This window comes from Pelodiscus sinensis, chromosome 1, assembly GCF_052426305.1.
Source record: "Pelodiscus sinensis isolate ZL-2025 chromosome 1, ASM5242630v1, whole genome shotgun sequence".
Classification (NCBI taxonomy): domain Eukaryota; kingdom Metazoa; phylum Chordata; order Testudines; family Trionychidae; genus Pelodiscus; species Pelodiscus sinensis.
This window is the reverse complement of record NC_143052.1, coordinates 295,333,528-295,355,929: the sequence shown is the minus strand read 5'-3', so window position 1 is coordinate 295,355,929 and position 22,402 is coordinate 295,333,528. Positions and strand designations below refer to the sequence as shown.

The 22,402-nt window shown below is 44.2% G+C and overlaps 1 long non-coding RNA gene across 1 annotated transcript in view; it reads right to left on the bottom strand.

Annotated features, from left to right (window-relative positions):
- Nucleotides 1-1,093: 1,093 nt before the first annotated feature.
- LOC112545516 (uncharacterized) overlaps nt 1,094-22,402 on the bottom strand; it is a 59,498-nt gene continuing 38,189 nt past the window's right edge. Inside the window, exons 2-3 of the long non-coding RNA XR_003089005.3 lie at nt 7,086-7,180; nt 1,094-1,247 (exon numbers count right to left, since the gene is read on the bottom strand). This is a non-coding gene — a long non-coding RNA (uncharacterized LOC112545516). The remainder of the gene's footprint in view (nt 1,248-7,085; nt 7,181-22,402) is intronic.

Below are 22,402 nucleotides of genomic sequence, written 5' to 3'. Positions count from 1 at the left end.
CACATTTAAAGACAACTATTTACCAAGTATCCATTGCAAATAAATCTATCTTAGTATTCCATAAAATAAAAACTTCTAAATAGTTTAGCTGTCAAACCACATCTAATCTGTGTCCCTTTAACCAACAAAGTATTTTGACAGAATAATTTAAAATGGATTCAAACAAGGAAATTCAGACATAAGGATGAAATTCTGCCCTGAACTCCACCATTATATATCCCACCTAGGTATTATTTACTGCAAACGCACTGTAAAATTGCATGTTGAGCACAGTACTATCAAAACACAAAAGGACAGTTTCATACTTAAAGTGACATTGTCAAGTCTGGTAAAGTCCAAAATTTGAACTAAGTGCATGTAGTTCTGTATATTTTTCCCCCTCTGAACAAATGCTTCAAAACTATTTTCCATAAAAATGCATTGCCAGCTCACTAACTCACAAGAAACCCATCAAAAACAAATTAGCATTAATATGCAAAGAGGTCGTATATATTTTGATTTAGAAATGCATTTCACTTTCTAATGTCCAGAGCTTTAGTGTAAACAGTGAAAATAATTTAAAATGGGATGGGAAAGTTGAAACACACTCCTAATTGAATGGTGTTGGTTGGAAGTGTAAGGCATACATGTTATTTTTAACAAGCTGTTTCACCCTTGCACGAACAAGTCTTTTTCTTGGTACTATGCCATTTTTCTTGTTCCTGTTTTAAAAATGACCAGTATTTATTAGATGGAAAATTTAACTTGAAGGGACTCAGTAAATTGATTCCACTAATACTAACAACTGAAATGAAGGAGGGATAGAGAATTTATACCCTATTTCATAAAGAATTCAGTCTGAATCCTATTTATGTACAGTTAGATACTGTGTTGATGGTTATATTAGATCAAGACATTGGAAGAAAAGAGGGTTGCTTCTATTTTTATATACAAGCAGCAGATAGAAGAAGAACATAAAAACATAAGATATTAGCAGGTGGTGCCCACAAAGGGTTTTCATGAACCACTATGATCTATATATTTCTGGTCCAACCTGCCACATCCTGGAAAGCATATTTGTTGTCACATGTGCCATACAACCAGTTCCCTAAATTTCATGTACCAAAGAATACATACAGTTATTGTACTCACCTCCTAGGTCTCTTCCAACTCTATGATTCTAAGGTGAAGTGGTGCGTTATTTCTGAGGAAGCTCATCTCAGATTTGTAAGAAGCTCTGATTCAAACGTCTGTCCAGTTTCGGAATGCTACAGAGATGGAAAACTATATTTTGGCATTAAAACTGTAATATGACTAAGTATCCCCTCTCATCAGTTGAACTCCTTACAAAGATATATAAGTAGCATTATTCCTATTTTATAGATCAGGAGCACAAGTGATTAATCAGCCCCACCCAGGCAGTCAGCTCTGTGCACGGAGCCCTGAGCCTCTGACTGGGCGGGGCTGATTAATCACCTGTGAAGCTGTGCTGCTCGCAGCTTAGAGGGAACACTGGTGGCACCCACTTTGAGGTACCAACCCACCATTTAAGAATCACTGTGATAGATGATGAACTGAAGCTCAGAGAAGTGAAGAGAATATGGCCAAGTCAGAAATAGAACAACAGAAATTGAACTCATGACACTTCTTCTCCCCTCTGTACGATATGAGCAGTGCCCATTGACAACAGTCCTCTGGTGGGAAGGGAGACCCACTGATCTTATTTCTGGTCCTAAGTCTTGTCTGTTGGACCACGCTACTCTCTGTGCTGTCTCTACCCTATTGTGTGAGTATATGTTAGAACTCTTGGGCTCAGACTTGAATCTTACTAGAATGTGGCAAGACATGGCTGCCCTGTTTCACTTATGAGCAATTGGTATCTCAGTTATAGCCACCATAGCATGTAAAGCATAGCATAGAAATCACCATAGCATAGAAATCACCCTCAGAACATGGTATGATTTCTCAATTAAGTTGTCAGTCTTAAACAAGCTCCAAGTATTTTCCCCCCACAGATATCGCTATTATGGAGTGAATCTCTGCTCTGAAAATAATTAACATCACAGCCTTTCTGGTTTCCACTGTGTCTATTTGACTCTAAACATTCCAAGTGTTTTCATGCATGTTAATAAAGTGAAAACCAACAACTGCCACACCTTTACCTAAGTTCAGTTTGTGGTTTTAATGCTTGCATAATGGGTGTGAAACTTAGTGTGTATAATTCCATTTTAGATAGAAAGTAGCTCTTCTATACTCATTGGAGCTTCCTTGACACACAAGACCAATTCTCTGCATTTATTTAAGCACATAGCTAGACTAACAGGCCTGCATGAAAAATGCTAAACATAGTTCACATCTGGTCCAAAAACCACAATCAATTTATTGCTGTATCTGAAACATTTTCAGCGTCTGTCATATAATATATTTTCACACGTTTCTAACAAGACATTTTCTTGGATGTAAAATAGACAGGTATATCTGTCAATTCAATTTCATGCAAATGAAAAAGAAGAATTTTTGGCATGCATTATTATACTGTCTTTGGAGCAGAGTAACTATCATGTGAAGAGGGTATCCGTTAAGGATGCCAAAAGTTCAGTAATTTCTTCCAAACTTACTGACTACACAGCAGATTTTTTTTACCTTCCTTTTTCCATTTTGATATCATTCATTATTAAATGTATTTGAAAAAGGTGCACACAACATTGTTACAAAGCCCATCCTTCTCCCATTACTGGCAATTGTTTGTGCAGTATGTTAAAATGGAATCTCTTAGTCACCATGGTCTTTCAACCAGGACTTTATTCAAAGTTTTATTAAAAATTAAAAGGCAATAGAAATCCCATTAAAATTTCTTAAAAGATCCACATTTTCACCCCAATCTCTCCTGGGCATTTCCACAGAGAACCACAGCTGTATCAAATAGCTTAAAAGTTCTGCAACCCAATGAACAGGCATGCCAGCTTGCCCCTATATTGGCCCCAGTACAATCATTTACCACCTCATTTTTGGCTACATTAACTGCCTCTAAGCACTTTCTCATTTGAAAACCCAGAGGTTGCTGTAAGTGTGCTGCATCAGCACTCCAAATCAGGAGCACTTCCCCACCCCACCTGTGCTCATATCGGATCATAGAAGCTGTTATCTTTCTGAAGGGATAAATGAAAGGCAGTCAGATGGATTGGGTGAGAACCCTATCCAGGTAACATTCTGCATTTTGACTGTCCTCTCCATGTTAATGTGAAAATTAAGACAAGGAATTGCCAGGACATAATGGAGTTTATGCTTTGGAAGCATCCCAGCTCTAGCTATAAAGGACTTTTGAAAAACACAGAAAATTAGCTGGTACTAGTTAACAATGACCCACCATGGGAAGAAGGTCTTGAAATGGTTCAACACCTGTTCTTATCAAATTAATATCCACAAGAATTAATGAAGGATGAAAGTTAAACCCTTTCATAGACAAAGTACCAAACTGTACAGACCTGAATAAGGAAAAACTCACTGAACTTCAGCAGGATTTTTGCCTGAGTAGTAACTTCAGGATTTGGCTTTTCAGGCTATCCTAGATGCTGCCAGTGAGACAGCTCAAACTGTGATATAATTATATCACAGTGCAGTGTAAACTCACATTGCCCAGAATGGCTTTTTAATAATAAGGCCTCAGAAGTGGTTTCACATCTCTTGATATTTTTGGTTAGTTGAATTAAACTGTTATTATTTGTATAGTACCAACAGCATGCTGGTTCTGTACAGTCAGGTATGAAGACTTGGACCTTGCCCCAGAGTGCTTACAGAATTTAAACAGAAATAGACAAATAGAGTATCCTGTATTGGAAAGTGAAAAAAAAAACTATCAGTGAGTCTGGGCGATGAAGTAGAACACATGTCTTGTTACTTCCAGGATCTTTGTTTTATTTGTTATCAGTCATCTGTTAAAATAATAATTCTCTGGAAAGGGAAAATTTGGTTTGAAAAAGTCTGTTAAAAAAGGTGAGTTTCAAGCAGGGCACTTGGGAGGAATGGGGAAGGCATACATGGAAGGAAACAGGAGGACAAAATGAATGCAGTTACGCTGAGCTGCCTAGGCCAGGATCAAAATGGAGGAAAGGCCAAGATTAAAGGCATGTATCTGAACTCTTACTGGTTTCACTTGATTGACTTTAAAATAATTATTTTTGATGAATGCCAAAATGTGTGGATTTGGAATCAGGTCATTGTTATGGACAAGGAGCAATTTACTGGAGTTTACTGTAAAACTGTTTCTGTGCAGGGGAGAAATCAGGGTACAAGTGTAAGATTAAAGGAAGGTATGGAACCACATTAAGGCCTGATTCTTCTCACACTTTCTCTGTTTTGCAAGAATGGCAAGCCAGTGACAATGACTGCAGTGGAACTGTGCCAGATTTACGCAAGTGAGAGGAGAATGATGGTCAAAGCCTTGAGTGCACATATATGTGCACACGCGAGGTTGAGAGACTCTCACGATTTTGCATGCTGATGCCGGGCTTTGAAAGGTGCCCTGGGGTTTTTGAATGAGAAAGTGCTTAGAAGCAGTTTATGTAGCCAAAAACAAGGTGGTAAATGATTGTAGTGGGGTCAATATAGGGGCAAGTTGGCATGCCTATTTATTGGGCTGCAGCACTCACAAGCTATTTGATAGAGCTGTGGTTGTCCCTGAGGATGCCCAGGAGAGGTATGAATGAAAAAACATCAAGCTTTAAAGAAATGCTAATTTGATTTCAAGTGCATTTTAATTTTCAATAAAATTTTTAATGAAGTTCTGTATAAAAGTCTGTGATGCTTTAATTTTTCCTCGTACTAACTGACGTATGTAAGTAATATAAACACAGTGTGTTCTAACAACATTTGGGATAACTTTGGCACATTCTGTTATTCTCAGTTTGGTTTTCCTACAGTATTAATTAATGCCTTCATAAGCAAAGTCTCTCAACATATTTTACAAAAGTTTTGTCTCTTGGTAAAAAACAAACCTATTTCCAGTGAATTAGCTATAGGAGGTATGTTACCTCCTTTGAATAATTTTAACATTTGACTGCTGAACAATGTACCCAGCGGTGTGGAGCAATACCAATAAATGTATGGCACTCCCCCATTTATTAAGTTCTTTACCTTAAAATGGTGATTCCTATGTGCCTCCAAAGAACCCTGCTGCATTCTACTATCATAGGGTATGTCTACACTACCCTCCTAGTTCGAACTAGGAGGGTAATGTAGGCATACCGCACTTGCAAATGAAGCCCGGGATTTGAATTTCCTGGGCTTCATTTGCATAAGCGGGGAGCCACCATTTTTAAATCCCCGCTGGTTCGAACCCCATGTAGCGCGGCTACATGGGGCTCGAACTAGGTAGTTCGGACTAGGTTCCTATTCCGAACTACCGGTACACCTCGTGGAACATTTAAAAATGGCGGATCCCCGCTTATGCAAATGAAGCCCGGGAAATTCAAATCCCGGGCTTCATTTGCAAGTGCGGTATGCCTACATTACCCTCCTAGTTCGAACTAGGAGGGTAGTGTAGACATACCCATAGAGCCTATAGTAGAACATGGGAGTAAAGGAACTAAGGAGTCAGCATCAGTATGACTGATACACACTGATAAAAGAGGAATTCCTTTATGGTAGAAATTAGGTTAGCAACATACCCTAGTAACTTTCATGCTTTAAGACAGGGCATGCTCAGCTTTGTGTTTTTGAAGGACTTTAAGGTTCCCATTCACTAGTGAGCTTTTAAAAGAAAGGCACAGTGACTTCCAAGTCCACGTTATTCAAGAAAGTGCAGAATTAATGGGTTACAGAAAGTCACCTGTGGAATGAACAGATTTTATCTGTCTGAAAACACTGTAATATGTGTTACAAAGATTTATAACTTCCCTAAAAGTTAGAAAGTTTGGCTTTCTTCATCTTCTGAGAAAGCTAACCTATAGGAGAAAGCAAAACCATGCGGAAATGGGAACACTCACATCTATTTACACATCTGCAGCCTTTTGGGACATCTGACATTCAATAAGAAAATTCTCACGTTTTTCCTCCCCCTTAAGCCATAAATAGTTAAGACAAGGTCCTCACCTGTCTTAAATTTTGTCAGTGCACTATAAATAGGTCACAAACAGTCAGGAACTAACTTCAAAGACTGTCAATGGCATGGACTGCAGCTGTATTGAACAGGATGGCGGAGGAGCAGGTGAAGAGGTCAGTACATTGTCCATACGTAACCCTGGGATGTGTAGATTCAGATTGCATGGAGAATAAAATATTGGCAAGTGGTTTAATGACCTGTTATGATTTAAAGAACAAGTTCGAGCATTTCACATGAAGCAAACGTGCTTTGCGAGTCCATATCAGATTAGAAGTTGTATAATATTGTTATGCTACAAGCATAAACCAAACACCTTACAGTCAGCAAGACTCTAGAAAACATGCCCATTCCTTTGGTTCACCCTGGTCATTACCCATGAACTTGCAGCAGCAGCAAATCAAACCAACAAGGTTTTAGGCTGCTAAGTATTCCAAATAAACTGGGTTGATCTATTTTCCCTTAGATTCCATGTGTGCACTTTATAAAAGGCTACTATTCTATAAATTGTAAAAATTATTGTTCAGCACAGATACATCAGCTGTTCAGCCTCCAGTATCTGTCCTGGGTACAGTTATCAGCAATGAGAAGTCAGTGTTGGTCAACAGTTTACATACTGTGTTGTAGAAAGTACCAGAACTAGTATCTCCTCTAAGTTTGAGGAGATAATGATGTCACTTTTGTTTTATTGAGGTTCAGAGTTAGTCCTAGGTGTTTGTAAGCTTCAGAGAAGCACAGTCACCTGCATACTAGAGTTTGGTTATTGTTGCCGATATTATTTTAGTTCAGGAATGGAGGAGGTGAGAAAGGTTGAAGAGCTTGCCATCAGTCCAATACTGAATGTCAATGCCCTGTGGTAGATGGTCTTGGAGTACTGTTTTCATAGCTGCTGAGAAAAGGGTGGGAACCAATACCCAGCCTTGTTTGCTATCCAAACTGATGTAAAAGGGCTCAAAGGTAGAGCCATGCACAGAACAGAGGCAGTCATCTGGTCGTGGAGGAGTCTTACCTTGGGCAGCCGAACTTTGACATGATTTTCCACAGAGCCTCATGGTTGACACAGTCAAAGGCTTTGGTCAGATCGATAAAGGCCATGTACAGCTCCTGGAATAGTGATAGAGATGCAGCCGTGTTATAAAACAGTCATCAGGCTCTCTCACTGAGAGAAAACTGTTTGCCATTTTAACCAGACTGACCATTCTCTCAATGATCTTAAAACATGCATATTGCTTCAAAGAGATTTTAACTCCAGACTTCAAAGAGAAGCCTCAGAACTGTCATTCATGCTTAAATTTGACACTTTACATATGGGTGAGATAATTAGCATCTTTGTTAAGACCCATTACAAAGATAGCTTCCCCAATTATCACGTTTAATGTCATTACCTCACAGACACTAACCTTCCCCCCTTACCCCGCCTCTGTTCTAAAATCTGATTTGTCAATTTTATATGTGTTCACTTTTTTTTTTTTAATTGTATCACTTTGGTAAATATGGTCGTGCCAATTTTCTTCCACAATTTGATCTGAGGAAGTGGGTCTGGCCCACGAAAGCTCATCACCTAATAAACCATCTTGTTAGTCTTTAAAGTACTGCATAGTCCTGTCTTTTGTTTCATGTACAGCTCCTGGTTTCCTTGGTAATTTTCCAGGATCTGCTTTGGCTTGGTGATGGTCTGAAACCACATGGGGACTCTGGAAGTGCTTCCTCTACCAGAGGGAGTGGGTGATTCAATAAGATTCTAGAAAGAGCCTTCCCAATGATGGACAGAAGGGCAATGGCTCAATAGTTGCCACAATCAACCTTGTCTCCCTTTTTGCGAATAAGTCAGCAGGGATTTCTTTGGTGCACAAGATTTTAGAGGGAGCAGCAAATAAAGCTCGTTAATCAGTGTTTCTCTCCACAGACACACTTTCAGTACTTCGGATGGTATGCTACCAGGATCTGGTGCTTTATTGTTTTTCATTTGTTTAATTGCTTTGAAGACCTCCTCAGATGTCAGTGAGTTGGCAAGAATTTCCCAGATTGGGTGCTGAGAGATGGTATTGATGGTGTCATCAGTCATAGTTGTTTCTCAATTTAGAAGCTTTTGGTAGCGTTCCTTCCAGAGCTCTTTGATGGACTATCTTTAAGAAGGGTACTGCTATCTTTGGATCTTACAGGTGTGAGGTCATATGAGCTTTATGCACAGGGTCTTTATCTCACAACAACAACAACAAAAGTTCCACATATCATGTCTGTTAGCGAATGTTTGGATTTCTTTTGCTTTGTCCTCCCACCATTTGATTTTGATTCATTAGATCTTCCTTTGAACTGCAGCTTTGAGCTGATGGAAAAAGCTCTGTTTCTGACTGGATAGTGGTTGTTTTTGCCATTCAAAGAAAGCTTTTCTCTTCTAGTCCAAAAAGGGCTATAACCTCAATGTTGCTGTTGTCAAACCAGCCCTGATAGTGGTAGGTAGCAAGGCTAATGGATTCCCCACAAGCTTTCTGGATGGTCTGTTTTAGGGCTTTCCAGTCTTCTTTGACACTTGTGTTGTCATTTCTAGGGGTGCATATGGTCCGTTTTTCACTGAGGAGTGTTTGGAAGTTCACTAGGTGCACTGAAGATTGAAGGCTTTAGATGCTATATTGCTGTCTTTGTGATTTGGATTGCTTTTTATACTTCTGGGCAATCCTGATGGTCATGACTGACCTCATCTGATGGTAGTCAGTGCAGTAATCATCAGTTCCTCTCCTGAGATGGGTGATTTGAACATTTCTTAGATCCTGTGTTCTTACAGTGACATAGTCTAGGAGGTGCCACTGTTTTGAGCAAGGCCGTTGCTAAGTTTTTTTGTACCTGTTGCTTTTTCTGAAGAGTGTGTTTGTGATCACAAGGTCATGCTCTGTACATTTGCTGAGTAGAAGGATGCCTTTGGCATTGATCTTGTCTACTCCTTCATTCCCAGTGGTGCTATTCCATATGTAAGAATCTTGGCTAACTTTTGCATTAAAGTCTCCTAAAAGGATTATCTTACCTGTTTTTTAAATGGATGATAAAATTTTGTCAAGGACAGTGTAAGCAGTCCTATTTAGTGGTCAGAGCAGTGGTGCTCAGACCTACGGATCATATCAAGATTTGGGAGCCTGGAACAGGAGCCAAGTCAGAGAAAGTCAGGCAACAACCCAAGGGTCAGAACCAGAGTCAGGAGCCAGCAGTAAAACACAGAAACAGGGAAGGCAGCTGAGCAGGAGCCAGGAACAAGGCATGGATCTGCAACAAGATGGGAAGGTAGGGCTCCGGAGTCAGGCATGAACTGTATCTGTCGACAAAGCCTCTGTCGAAAAAAGCCTGTAGTCTAGACATACCCATAGTGACTGGACTCTTCTCTTGCCCTTCATGTATTTACCATGTCAAATTTGCTGTCCAGGGGCCGTGTAAGGAAGGCTGAAAGGCAGCTTCCAGATCTATAGGTGTCACATGACTAAAGAAAGAACCTTGATCTTTGAGATGGGAAATCTGACACTGTTCTCCAGCAGTAACTTCACTACAACCCTTTTAAGAGTCCACAGCAAACTGCACTATAGCCAGGCCCCTCAAACCATTAATGCAGACGTTGAACAGACTTTTCTGACTTCAATATTAGTGTGGCTGGTAAACAATCAATGAAATTAAAATCGCAGCCCAGAAAATACCCTGTGTGTGGATTAATGCTACAGATACATAAGATGAGCTCATGAAAAGATATAGCAGGAACATCTCAAAACACCCAGAAATTAAATATCTTTAAGGGAAAAAAAGACTTCAGATCTGATTCTGATCTCACCCTGCTGTAACTCAGGAGTCACTCCACTTACTCCAGTGGTACAAGTGAAATCAGTGTCTGACCCTTCATTTTAAGGGAAGAATTATTTTTCTCCCTTCTTTCCAACTTGAAGCAGTGCATCAGGCATCCAGCTGGCTGCAGTCTATAAAAAAGGATTTCTTTACACAAAACCAACCCTTCTCTCCTTGAAATCCCCTTCCCTGCAGTAAAACACTTTAAAAAAAAGTGTGCACAGTATTTTTGTTGGGGTTTGCCCAGTTGTCCCAGACATAATATAGACTGTCTCCTAGTCCAAGAGCAACTCAAATGGTCACTGCAAAGTCAGTAAAGTCAGACACTTATTGCACAGAGTAATGAGAGGAGTATCTTGTGAAACAAGAGAGAAGTCTTTTATCTTCTCATATTCAAATCACCTGCTGTGGATAAAGAATTAGTGAGTAAATAACCACATGTCATCAGTTTGGAATCTGAAGATACCTCTTTCTGAAAGTTACTATATTTAGGCTTCCTACAGTTTTCAGCCCAGTCTGCACCTTTCCAGAAAACTGAGAAATTCCCCAAAGTTTTATACATCTGTAAGTTTTGTTACATGTGCCACTCCTGGAAACGTTCCTCATCATCTTGGCTCAGATGTGTGCTAGAGATGGGCTGACTCACAGATGTCTTGATCTAAATCCAGATGCCATCAAAGTAGAATTTGAGATTTACACCTCCCCTCTCCTTACACACGTCATTAGTTTTCATAGAAATGAAATCACTTAGACTGAAGCTAAATTTGGTCCTTTCTGTTTAAATTGGTCCTTTTCTGATAATAGCCTTCCAAGCCTTCGGACCATATCCTGTTGCCCTACATAAATACGTCAGGTGCATATTTGGGTGGTAGGTGAGCCAAAAAATGGAGCATAAACCTCTCCTCTTTTACTTACTCTTTACCCATAGGTTTTCTATTTGCCTGTGTGTAGATGGCAGCCATAATTTGTTCCTTTGTGCTGAATTTGAGACTTCACCCTCATTTGTACACATGGAGATCTTCATGACAAATTTAGTATTTTAACTGCCTATCAAAAGTAAAACCCTATTATAAGGGTTAATACTATTCTTCATACAACAGTATCTGAAATAACAACAAAGGGAATGCAGAAGTGACTGGACAAATAAACTCTCCTTAGAAGGGGTTGTTTGATATATGTTCTCTTTTAAGTTTGTTACATTGCAAACCTATCCCCATATAACCATCTTCTTGTTCCCACTCTTGATCAGAATACGCAGTAAACATTAATCTTGAGTGCAGATATTTCTTGATCAATTACAATAATTTTGTATTATTTAAACAGCAACAAACATTACATAAATTCCTAAGCCTTCATTATAAGGTAACCATCCTGATGAGAGGTCTTTTTTTGCACTGCATCTTAATTTTGTACATGTATTCATGCTGTTGTGAAGTTCTAGTTTAATTTACCTCTCTAAAACTATTGAACACAGGTATAAACAATATAATCATTAGACAAAATAGACAGAATTTAAATATAAATAGTACACAAATGTTTAAAATGCATTTTTCTTGTATTTGTAAAATAAGTAACTCTGGTTATAGCAGAGGCTGGGGGATTGTGAACAGCCTCGCAAGATATCATGGTTTTCCCAGGAAAGACAAGATAATGGGTCAAATTATTTATCTATGGACCATCCCTTATCCCCATAGATGTCCAGATCTGGTCTCTTTGGCTATGTCTACACTGCAGCGCTATTTTGGGATACCAGAGGTATTCTGTGTCTTAAGAGCAAGCCCGTTATATCAAAATATAATGGGCTCGCTATTCCAATGTCCTGTAAACCTCATTGCACGAGGGATAAGGGACGTTTCGGAATAGTGCCTTATTTTGAAGTAAGGGTGCTGTGTAGATGCATCTTTTGTGTACATCTACACAGCTCCATTATTTTGGAATAACTGACATTATTTAAAAATAAGAAAGTGCGTGACAATGTCGACATAATGTCCAGCCGGACGACTTCTCACTCCAACTCCTGTAACCCTCATTTTACAAGGATTAAGGGAAGTGAGAGGAAGAGTGCTCCATTTCGAAATAAGTGCTGTGTAGATGCACCCAATTTCAAAATAAGCTATTGCGTAATAAGCTACGCAATTGACGTAGCTCAAGTTGCGTAGCTTATTTCAAGTTTAGCCCTGCTTTGTAGACATACCCTTTCTGAAAGAAATGCTTCCAAGTTCTCAAATGCGCACATGTGCTGCATCCAAGTAGTCCTGATACAGTATCAAAAATGAGACTAGGGAGAGGGTTTGGAGAGCAAACCTGCCCCATGGGAATGGCAACTCCTGTCCCCCCAGGGATTGCAGCATAAAGCTGTCCAGCCCTGCAATCACTTTGGGCAGCAGCAGCTCCATTCTGTCCTGGGCAGCTGGGGGAGCTGGTAGGTAGGTAGATTTGGTTGAGGGGAGGCTGAGGCTCCTTGAGCCGTAGCCACCTACTGCCTAAGAGTAGTTAGTCATGGGGCTCCTGTTATTATACCACAGTTGCATTTATTTTCACACCAGCCCTATGGAGGTAGGAATATATGACAAGCCCGTTACAGATAGAGACCTGAGATCCAGAGAGAGTATGTGACTTAATCACACAGGAAGGTTTTGGGAGAGTCAGACACTGAACCAGAGTCTCCTAAGCCCCAGGTTACACCTTACCACCCTGGCCTGCACCAGTAAGTAAAGTACTAGTTCAGGCTGTGACCATCTCCCATCGTGGTTACTACAGCTGCCTCCCTGCTGGCATCCCTGGTAGCCTTCAGCTTTCCCTACACATTTCCCCAAAGCTGGCAGCTATAAGCACTTTCTGTGTCAATCTAACCATATTGCCTACCCTCTTTGATTTCTTCTTCTGGCTTCCCATTAAATAAAGTGCCTTTGGCATTTTTTGTCCAGCTGATCTTTTGTATCTACCCTACTCTGCTCCTGATACTAACATTGGCACCTTGTTCATTTCCCCCTCCTGCTTCTGTCTCTAGCTGATTCTCATGCTGCTTCCTGTGCATAAAGTGATCGCCTTGTCCATGTTCACCAACCACCACCCCTTCCCTTCAAATCTCTCCTTAAAACTAAATACTTCCATTATCCCCACAAATGCCCCTTTCATGATGACCAGCAATTATTCAGTTTTTAAAACATACCATTAGTCCCTCTTTGGGATTTCCTAACACACCCCGTTTGCTGTGTCTGTCTTTATGGGTAAGCTCCTGCCAACAACTGAAAGTAGGTTTTTATTACTGTAAGCTGTCTTATTATCCCCAGGGCCAAGATAATGAGGAATTGTCTCATTGGACTCTTGCTTAAGACTAATCATAATCTTGGCACTCGATCACAAGGACTGCATTCTATCCTATTCTATTCTCTATCTTATTCCGTCACAAGGACTGCATAGCCACAGGTGGGTCTGTGTGGGTGTAGGGGAGCCTGCACTACCCTGCTTTGGCAATAAATGGTGATGTCTGCCTTGTCTAAAGTGTGGATTTATGGCATGTCTCAAGTCTGGTGTAAAGAAACATGCAGGCAGGCCCAAGAGTCAGGAATTATTTTGCATAAAAATGCAGATTAAGCATGGTACGTAAGACCACGTCAAGAACACAGGACAAGCAGCCTTGTACTGGTACTTGTTTCGGATAAGCAAAAAGTACAGATGCAGTCATAGAACTGTCAACTGCGCACATAGCAGTAACATCCTGAGTAGCAGGATTTACTCCAAATAGGGGCACTGGGCATTTTACATATCCTACACAATACGTAATCAATTGGTAAATATTATTAGAATGACCAAGCCTCTCTCTGCTATAAATTGGGTTTTGTAAGAACAATCGATGGGACGGAATGGGCAGGATTGACCCACATGTCCTGCTCGATGTAACTAGAAGTGTTTAGGCCCTTCATACCATCTACATCAGTGGTGGCATTCCTATGCATGGGAAAAGACGGAACCACAACCTCCTGCCTGCAACTGAAAGTAGCATACAGGTGAAGTGTAAGGGAAGTAGGCTTTATTATTGTATATAGTAGATCTTTTAGTAAAAGAGAGTTACTCACCCTGTGCAGTAACGTCTGTTCTTCGAGATGTGTGTCCCCATGGGTGCTCCACTCGAGGTGCTGGGCTCGTCCCGGCGCCACAAACCGGAGGAATTTTCATTAGCAGTAGCCCCCTACCGGACCGCGCATGTGCGACTGCCTCTTCGCACCTTTGATCTGAGCGCGGTCCGGTTTTGTCAGTTTCCTCCCAACCAGAAGCATCTGAAAGATATAAATAGAAGCTCCGAAGCAGGGAGGAGGGTGGGACGTGGAGCACCCATGGGAACACACATCTCGAAGAACAGACGTTACTGCACAGGGTGAGTAACTCTCTTTTCTTCATCGAGTAGTGTCCCCGAGGGTGCTCCACTCGAGGTGAGTACACAGCAGTGGTCCAACGTTACATGAATGCTTCAGACCTATCGTCCTTGTGCTGTAGACAAGACAGCCTGAGCTACCCTTGAATCAGAGGTAAGTATGTTCGCGAGGGAATAGTGTCTAGCGAATGTGAGGGTAGATGACCAGGTTGCCGCACGGCATATGTCCTGCAACGGTACTCCGTAAAGATAGACAATGGATGTTGCTATGCCCCGGGAGGAATGAGCATGAAGACCGTTTGGAAGAGATTTGTTGCACAAGGCATAACATTGTGTGATGCAAGCGACGACCAAGTGGGAAATACGCTGCGCAGAAAGTTGCTTGCCCTTGGAGCGCTCGGCTGTAGAAAGGAAAAGCCGCTGGGACTTCCTAAAGACTGGAGTTCTGTCAAGGTAAAAGGCCAGTGCTCGCCTGACATCTAGAGTGTGTAGACGTGCATCTTCCAATGAGGAGTGAGGCTTCGGGTGGAAAGTCGGCAGGGTTATGGGCTCATTTATGTGGAAAGCAGAGTTGACTTTTGGCAGAAATGCTGGTTGGACACGCAGTACTGCCGCATGACTGAAGAATTGTGTGTACGGCGGATCGGCGGAAAGAACTACTAATTCACTTACTTGACGCGCTGACGTAATGGCAAGTAGGAACACCGTTTTCATCGTGAGCATTCGTAGATCACACGTTGAGAGCGGCTCAAAAGGCGAGTGAGTCAGAGTGTCCAATACTAAAGGCAAGTCCCAAGGCTCCGGTGGGATCCTGTGGGCCGGATACAGATTGCCTAATCCCTTCAGAAACCTTTTGGTGACAGGGTGGGCAAACACTGAATGGCCGTCAATTGGAAGACGAAAGGTTGAAATTGCCGCCAGATGAACTCTTAGGGAAGAAATAGCCATTCCGGTCGTCTTTAGGTGCATCACATAATCTAGGATCTGTTGTATAGGCAGTGAATGAGGGTCAAGATCTCTTACCGAGCACCACGAATGGAAACGATGCCACTTATGGAGATAGGATTTGCGCGTTGTATGCCGCCTGCTGTTAATCAACACGCGCCTCACTTCTTGACATATCCTGAAGTTATTACGTCGTAAACCCACCGGTCAGTGGATATGAGAGCCCAATGATGCTGATAAGGCCTGAGACGATGATGAAATACGCCTTTTGTGATGCCTAGAGTCTCTGTTAATGGGGTGGTCCGAAGTCCTTCGATCAACACATCAAACCTGCTGCCGGCCCTGCTGCTGGACAGACGTCTTGTTAGGCTGTTGGTGATGCTTTTGGGGACGTTGTCTTGGCCTCTGTTGATCGTATGGCCTGGTCCGAGGCGTCGCATACAAGAATGGTCTTTGCCTGTTGTAGGGTATGTATTTCCTTCGTTTGTAGGGGGGCGTGTACATCCCTAGTGTCCTCAAAGTTGTACATGTATCCTTGCCCGAGTGGAAGACCTGATCAGTTGACTGGGCAAATAGTGACTTGCGATCAAAGGGCAAATCCTCCACCTTGGCCTGCAACTCCTTAGGAACAACGGCCTGGTGTAGCCAAAACGCCCGACGCATAACTATGGCCGAAGCTGTGGATCTAGCAGCTGCATCCGCCATGTCGAGGGCAATCTGTAAGGCTGTTCGGGCATCCGTATAGCCCTCTTGTATCACTGCCTTGAGAATCTGACGCTTGGAATCCGGCAAGTGCTCAAATAGAGGGAGCAGTTTCGAATAGTTGTCGAAATCGTGGTTTGCTAGTTGTGCCACAAAGTTACACATCCTCAGAGGAGAAGTGGAGGAGGAATATACTTTTCTGCCCAAGATATCCAGTCTTTTAGCCTCCTTGTCGTTTGAGGGATTCTTGGTTTGAGAAGTTCTTGTTCTCTGCTGCGCAGCGTCCACAACAAGGGAGTTAGGCTGTGGATGTGTGAACAGATACTCCATATCCTTCTGAGTTATGAAGTATTTCTTGTCTGACCGCTTATTAGTTGGTAGCGATGAGGCCGGAGTCTGCCAGATGTTGTTGGCCACCTCCAGTATAGCGTCATCGAAGGGAAAGGCGAGCTTTGACTTCTGGGAAGGTTGTAAATTCTTCAGCAGCCGATGCTGTTTCTGTTGCACATCTGTGGTCTGGATGTCCTGGGATTGCGCAACCCTCTTGAAGAGTTCCTGGAACTGCTTGTGGTCCTCCGTAGGAGACAAGTCCGCAGGGATGACTGCGTCATCTGGCAAGGAAGAGGAATGCTGCGCCGGGGAATCAGGGGTCTATTGCCCGTCAAGAGGAGTGTTGTCCTGCTTATCCTCCTGATAGTGTGGATCCAAATCCCCAGCCGAGGATGGTGGGGCAGCATAAAGGGTAGACTCGTCCGGACCGTGTGGAGATTCAGGTCGAGAAGATTGTGGTGACCGCGACCGCGAATACCTTCTGCGGTGCGATGAATGAGAAGAACACTTGTGATAACATCGGTCATCCCGCTGGCTGTGGCAGGGAGAACGACTGTATCTTCTCACTGTGTCATACCGACAAGGGCACTCTGTACGTCTTGGGGACCTTGGTGAAAGGGATCTCCTATAGTAGCGTGAAGGAGACCGTGAGTAGTGATCTCGATAGTATCGACGTGGTGGTGAACGACGAGGTGACCTATAGTAGAGTTCCCTGGGGGCCGTGTAACGGTGAACATGACGACGGCAATCAACATGCGACGAGGAAGGTGAATCAGGTCCAGGAGAGAAGGTGACACGGTCCGGTGTCAGTGACAGTATCCGGACCCTTGCAGATTTTTGCTGCGCTTTAGTTGGCCCCAAGGAATTGAAGGCAGGCTGAGGAGGTGCTTGTGGCTGAACAGCAGGCAGCAAAGAAGCCTGTGTCACTTGATCTTCAGCAGAGTGAAGGCTCGGTGCTGCAGGATCACCAGGGGATGACATGAGAGCTGAGGGCTGGGCTAGCAGAGACTCCTGCTGCGGTGCCACATCCAGTGCCGATGTGCCCGGCACCGAGGAGCACGGAACGGCACTCAGAGAAGGAGCTGCAGGTGCCGACATAGCTGGTTCCAGCCGTGCATGCGCAGGAACTCCCAGTGCCAGGGCTTCTCTTGCCGGCTCTGGGAAAGCCGTTGAAGCCGTTACCAGCACCGACTCTGCCCGCAAACCCTTTGTGGGTGCTGAAGTGGAGCTCTTGTGGCGGGCTGGCATTGGGGCAGAGGAGCTACGGCCCTTGCCCGACTTGTCCGCGGGGAGTCTCGGCGCACAGCCAGAGCTCCCCGGTTTGCCCGAACTGCCGCCCGGCGTCCTATGGGTCCTGCTGGAGATCTCTTGCCCAGCGTGATCTTTGGGTGCAGAGCGGGGCTCGGAGACTTCTGGAGCTTGTAGAGCCTTATTAAATAAAAGGACCCTCAGTCTCAGCTCCCGATCTCTTCTGGCACGAGCTGTCAGCTTCGCGCAATGGCTGCACTTCGCTGGGACGTGAGCGTCCCCGAGACACCTTACACACCGGGAGTGTCCATCGAAGACAGGGATAGCCTCCTGGCACTGAAGGCACTTCTTGAAGCCAGGTAATCCTGGCATCCTGACTCCCTTTCTGATTTCAGGGGACTACAACTACTAACACTATAACTGGTAACTATCTATTACTAAACAAGAAAACTAACTAAGGGTATGTCTACACTACAGCGCTAATTCGAACTAAGCTAATTCGAACTAACGCATCCAGACTAAAAAATTAGTTCGAATTAGCGTTTTGCTAATTCGAACTAGCATGTCCACATTAAGTGGACCCTGAACCGGGGTTAAGGATGGCCGGAAGCAGTGCCGGCAGGGCATCAGAGGAGGACTTAGAGCGTGGAGCTTCTGCCTCAGGCTAGCCGAGGGCTGTGCTTAAAGGGACCCAACCCCCACCCCGGACAGACAGTTCTCAGGGGTGCCCCACTTGCAAAGCAGTCCTGGCTTGGAGTGCCCTGAGTGCCCACACTGGGCACATCACAGCACTTGGCCATCAGACTGGCTGCACTTGCCGCAGCCATCAGACTGGCTGCACTTGCCATCTGGGGAGAGGGGGAAATTAGGGGGGCTGCAGGAGAGCTTCCACCCCCAGAAGCCCGCAGAGCCAGGCCAGTCCTCCCCATCGGGGGCTCGTACCCCATTCCTCCCTCACCTCCTTCCACTTACCTTTCCTTAGCCCCCCTTCCTGATGTACAAAATAAAGAAAACGTGCGGTCAAAAATAGAATCTCTCTTTATTGAACAAAACTCAGGGAGACTGGGAAAAGGAGGTGAGAGAGGGGAAGAGAGAGGCTGGGAGAGGGGAGGGCAACTAAAATGATCAGAGTTTTGGAACAGGTCCCATATGAAGAAAGGCTAAAGAGACTGGGACTTCTCAGCTTAGAAAAGAGGAGACTGAGGGGGGATAGGATAGAGGTCTATAAAAGCATGAGTGGTGTGAAGAGGGTGCATCAAGAAAAGTTCTTCATTAGTTCCCATAATAGAATGACTAGAGGACACCAAAGGAAAGGAATGGGTAGCAGGCTTCAAACTAGTAACAGAAAGTTGTTCTTCACAAAGCAAAGAGTCAACCTCTGGAACTCCTTGCTGCAGGAGGCTGTGAAGGCTACAACTAGAACAGAGTTTAAAGGGAAGTGAGATCAAGTCATGGAGGTTGGGTCCATGGAGTGCTATTAGCCAGAGGGTAGGAGTGGTGTCCCTGCCCAAAGTTTGTGGAAGGCTGGAGAGGGATGGCACGAGACAAATGGCTTGGTCACTGTCTTTGGTCCATCCACTCCAGGGTCCCTAGGGTTGGCCGCTGTCGGCAGACAGGCTACTGGGCTAGATGGACCTTTGGTCTGACCTAGTGCGGCCATTGTAAGCTCAGGGCTCAGGGTCGGGGGTCTCAGTGGACCACCTTGATTTTCATGCAAACCTGCTCCTGGGTGGCCAGGCTGGCAGCTCTCCTGCCCTAGACGGCCACTTTCCTGTGCCTAGTGCGGAGGTCGTGGACGAGGTCCACGATGTCCGCAGTAGACCAGGCGGGTGCCCGCCTCTTGCAGTCCCGGGCAAGCTCCCGGGAGTCGCCAGCCTGTTCCCGGGAAGAGGGGGAGGGCTGGGGGGCATCGGGTGGCTGGCTCAAGCCGTGCCAGGTGCAGGGTCTGCTAACTGGGTGCTGGCAGGCTTGCACCTGGCACAGGCACTATAGCCAGTCCGTGCCCCTTTAAGGTGTCCGGGGCCGGGAGGGGGGCAATAGAGTTTCCCTGGTGTTGGCCAGAGCGGCCACCAGGGAAAGCTGGGGAGGGCTAGCCTCCCACTAGTTCGAATTAAGGGGCTACACACCCCTTAATTCGAATTAGTAAGTTCGAACTAGGCTTAGTCCTCGTACAATGAGGTTTACCTAGTTCGAACTAAGCGCTCCGCTAGTTCGAATTAAGTTCGAACTAGCGGAGCGCTAATGTAGCGCCTATCAAAGTTAATTCGAACTAACGTCCGTTAGTTCGAATTAACTTTGTAGTGTAGACATACCCTAACTGAGGAAACTCATATGCCCCCCTCCCGGCCCCGGAGCCCTTAAAGGGAGCTTAATCTAACTCCGTCTGCGGCTGCGGACGGTTGGAGAGAAACTGACAAGACCGGACCGCGCTCAGATCAAAGGCGCAAAGGGGCAGTCGCGCATGCGCGGTCCGGTAGGGGGCTATTGCTAATGAAAATTCCTCTGGTTTGCTGCGCCGGGACGAGCCCAGCACCTCGAGTGGAGCACCCTCGGGGACACTACTCGATGAAGAACTGCTTTTGCATTGCTTTGTGTTGTATTAATTGCTTTAGAATTTATAGTATTTAAGGTTTAAATTGTATAGTAATTGTTTTTAAGGCTTGTAAAACTTAAACAACTGAGCTGACCTCAGGGAATGGGGTGGGGCTGTCCCCGATCTGCCTGGCACTTCAGCTGGGAAGCGTGGCCAGGGTGGAGTGGGGCTTACCACCCCTACCATTGCCCACCCACCCAAAGTCAGAGCGTGCCCAAGTGGACCCTTTTGACTATGCCACTACTATGTAGGTTCTTATATCACCTCTTCTCTGTAGTATTTGAACGCCTCCCTATTAGAGTTTTAAGCCATGTGCCTTCACATCTGTCATGTATGGTTTGCTCTCTCATCCTCTCCCCAGGGGGAAAATTGCACAAAGTGGAGTGGGTGAGCTAGGTGAAAGGAGTGTGGCCATGAGTCAGGGCAGAATGAGTTCATTCTGCTCACCTGTCTTTCCACACAGTCTGGGGGGAATTTGCTCTAGCCAGCATTCAAGGGTCTCTGGCCTCAGGGCCGGGAGAGTGGATAGGGTGGCATGGAGCAATCTGCCCCCAACACGGGTTTTGTCTAAGGGATGTGTCCCCTCCACACACTGGGGTCAGTCAGGCACCATTTGATAATCCTGCGTAGGGCCCCATAAATCCTAAGACTGGCCCTGAAGGTTGTGCTCTTCTTCTCCCCTCCCTCCTTTTACCCCTACTAGAACCACTGGTAGTCATGGAGGGTATGTCTACACTTGGAACTGGGGGGAGGTGTAATTCTCACCTTGATAGTGCACTAAAAACACAGCAGCACAGGCAAGAAGATGGGTGCTGAGTAGGTACCAAGCCAAACCCATAGGCACATATTTCAGGGCACTAGCCTATGCCACTGCTTGTGCTAAACTCTATTTTTAACAAGCTACCTTTATCAGAGCTAGTGCAAGTATGTCTCTTTGAGCTGACAATCCCATCCACAGCTCCAAATGCAGATAGTGTATACCCAGAGAGGAACAGATCTCCTTAAGGTGTTCATGCCACACAAAGCCTCCCCAAGCACCATGGTGCTGATCTGCACTGCCACAATATAGAACAAAGCTTAGAAGTAGAATAGAACAATAGAACCCTTAAGCTATTATTTACTGGTTCATGGGAAAAGCATGTAATTAGTTTTTTAAAGAAACCTTGCATGATAAAGCAATAACACACCAACCTGACAGAATTCAAATCATACGGCTATTCACTGCCCTCACTCTTTCATCAAACATCTAGCCCCAAATCAAATGGTCAAATATTTACAATACAGACTTAACAAGTTCCCTAACAAAGATAGCAAAAGCTTAGAATTAATTGAACAAATGTGATGAATTTAAAAGGATGAATCAACAGTTATTTTTACCATCCAATTAACAATATCAAGTATTTCTGTTGAATCTTCCATGCTTTCGAGTGCTTTATAAATTAGGCCAAAAATGAAGCCAGAAGTTGTTCCAAAATCCATATTTATGCCCCCAATCAGTGGCTTTATTTTGCAAAAGACTGGCCAGTGAGGCTCTCTAACTGGACTCAACATAGCTTGTGACATATTCCATAGACTTGAAAATTATGTCTAATAGTCTCTTCTGACTAACTGAAGGCTCCTTTAAAAAAAAAAAAAAGATCTTTGTCTTAAACTTTACAGTTTTCTGCAGCAAGGAGAATATGAACTTTATAGCAGTGCTCCTGGATTCTAATCGCTGAGGTGAAAATAGCAGTTTCAGATGCAATTTTTAAATAGAGGGTTTTAATTATTTAAATAGGAAAACAATCAATAGTTATGAACATCTGAGTTACGATGTAACTTGGTCAACCGCACACCTCATTTGGAACCAGAAGTACATGTAGCTCTCTTATTATAGGAGCCTCTGACTTTTACTTTGTGCTGCAATCTAGACCTAGAGACTACAACTCCCATGAGCCCTTGGGAAAAAGGAGGGAAACTTGCTCTCTTCCAGGCAGTGCAGAGAGAGAATTGGTGGACTCCAATTTGGAGAGAGGAGCCAGATTGCTAGTGTGGAGCCCTTCCCAATCCAGGAGCTGCAGCTGGAAGCTAGAGCTTACTGCTAAGAGCCTGCTAGGGCTTGGATCTAGCAGGCTGCTTCAGGGGCTGTTGGTGATTGTCCCTGAAGGAGGGAGATCCTGGCTGTACCTATGGCTGAGAAGGGCCTGCATAACCCTGCATAGAAGGCACTGTGAGTACTTGTGGCTGTTTGGAAAAGTGCTGCCTGTGACAGAGCACAGAAAATAAACTAACTCTGGGTCCAAAGAGAGGCAGAGTGATCTGCCCAGTGAAACAG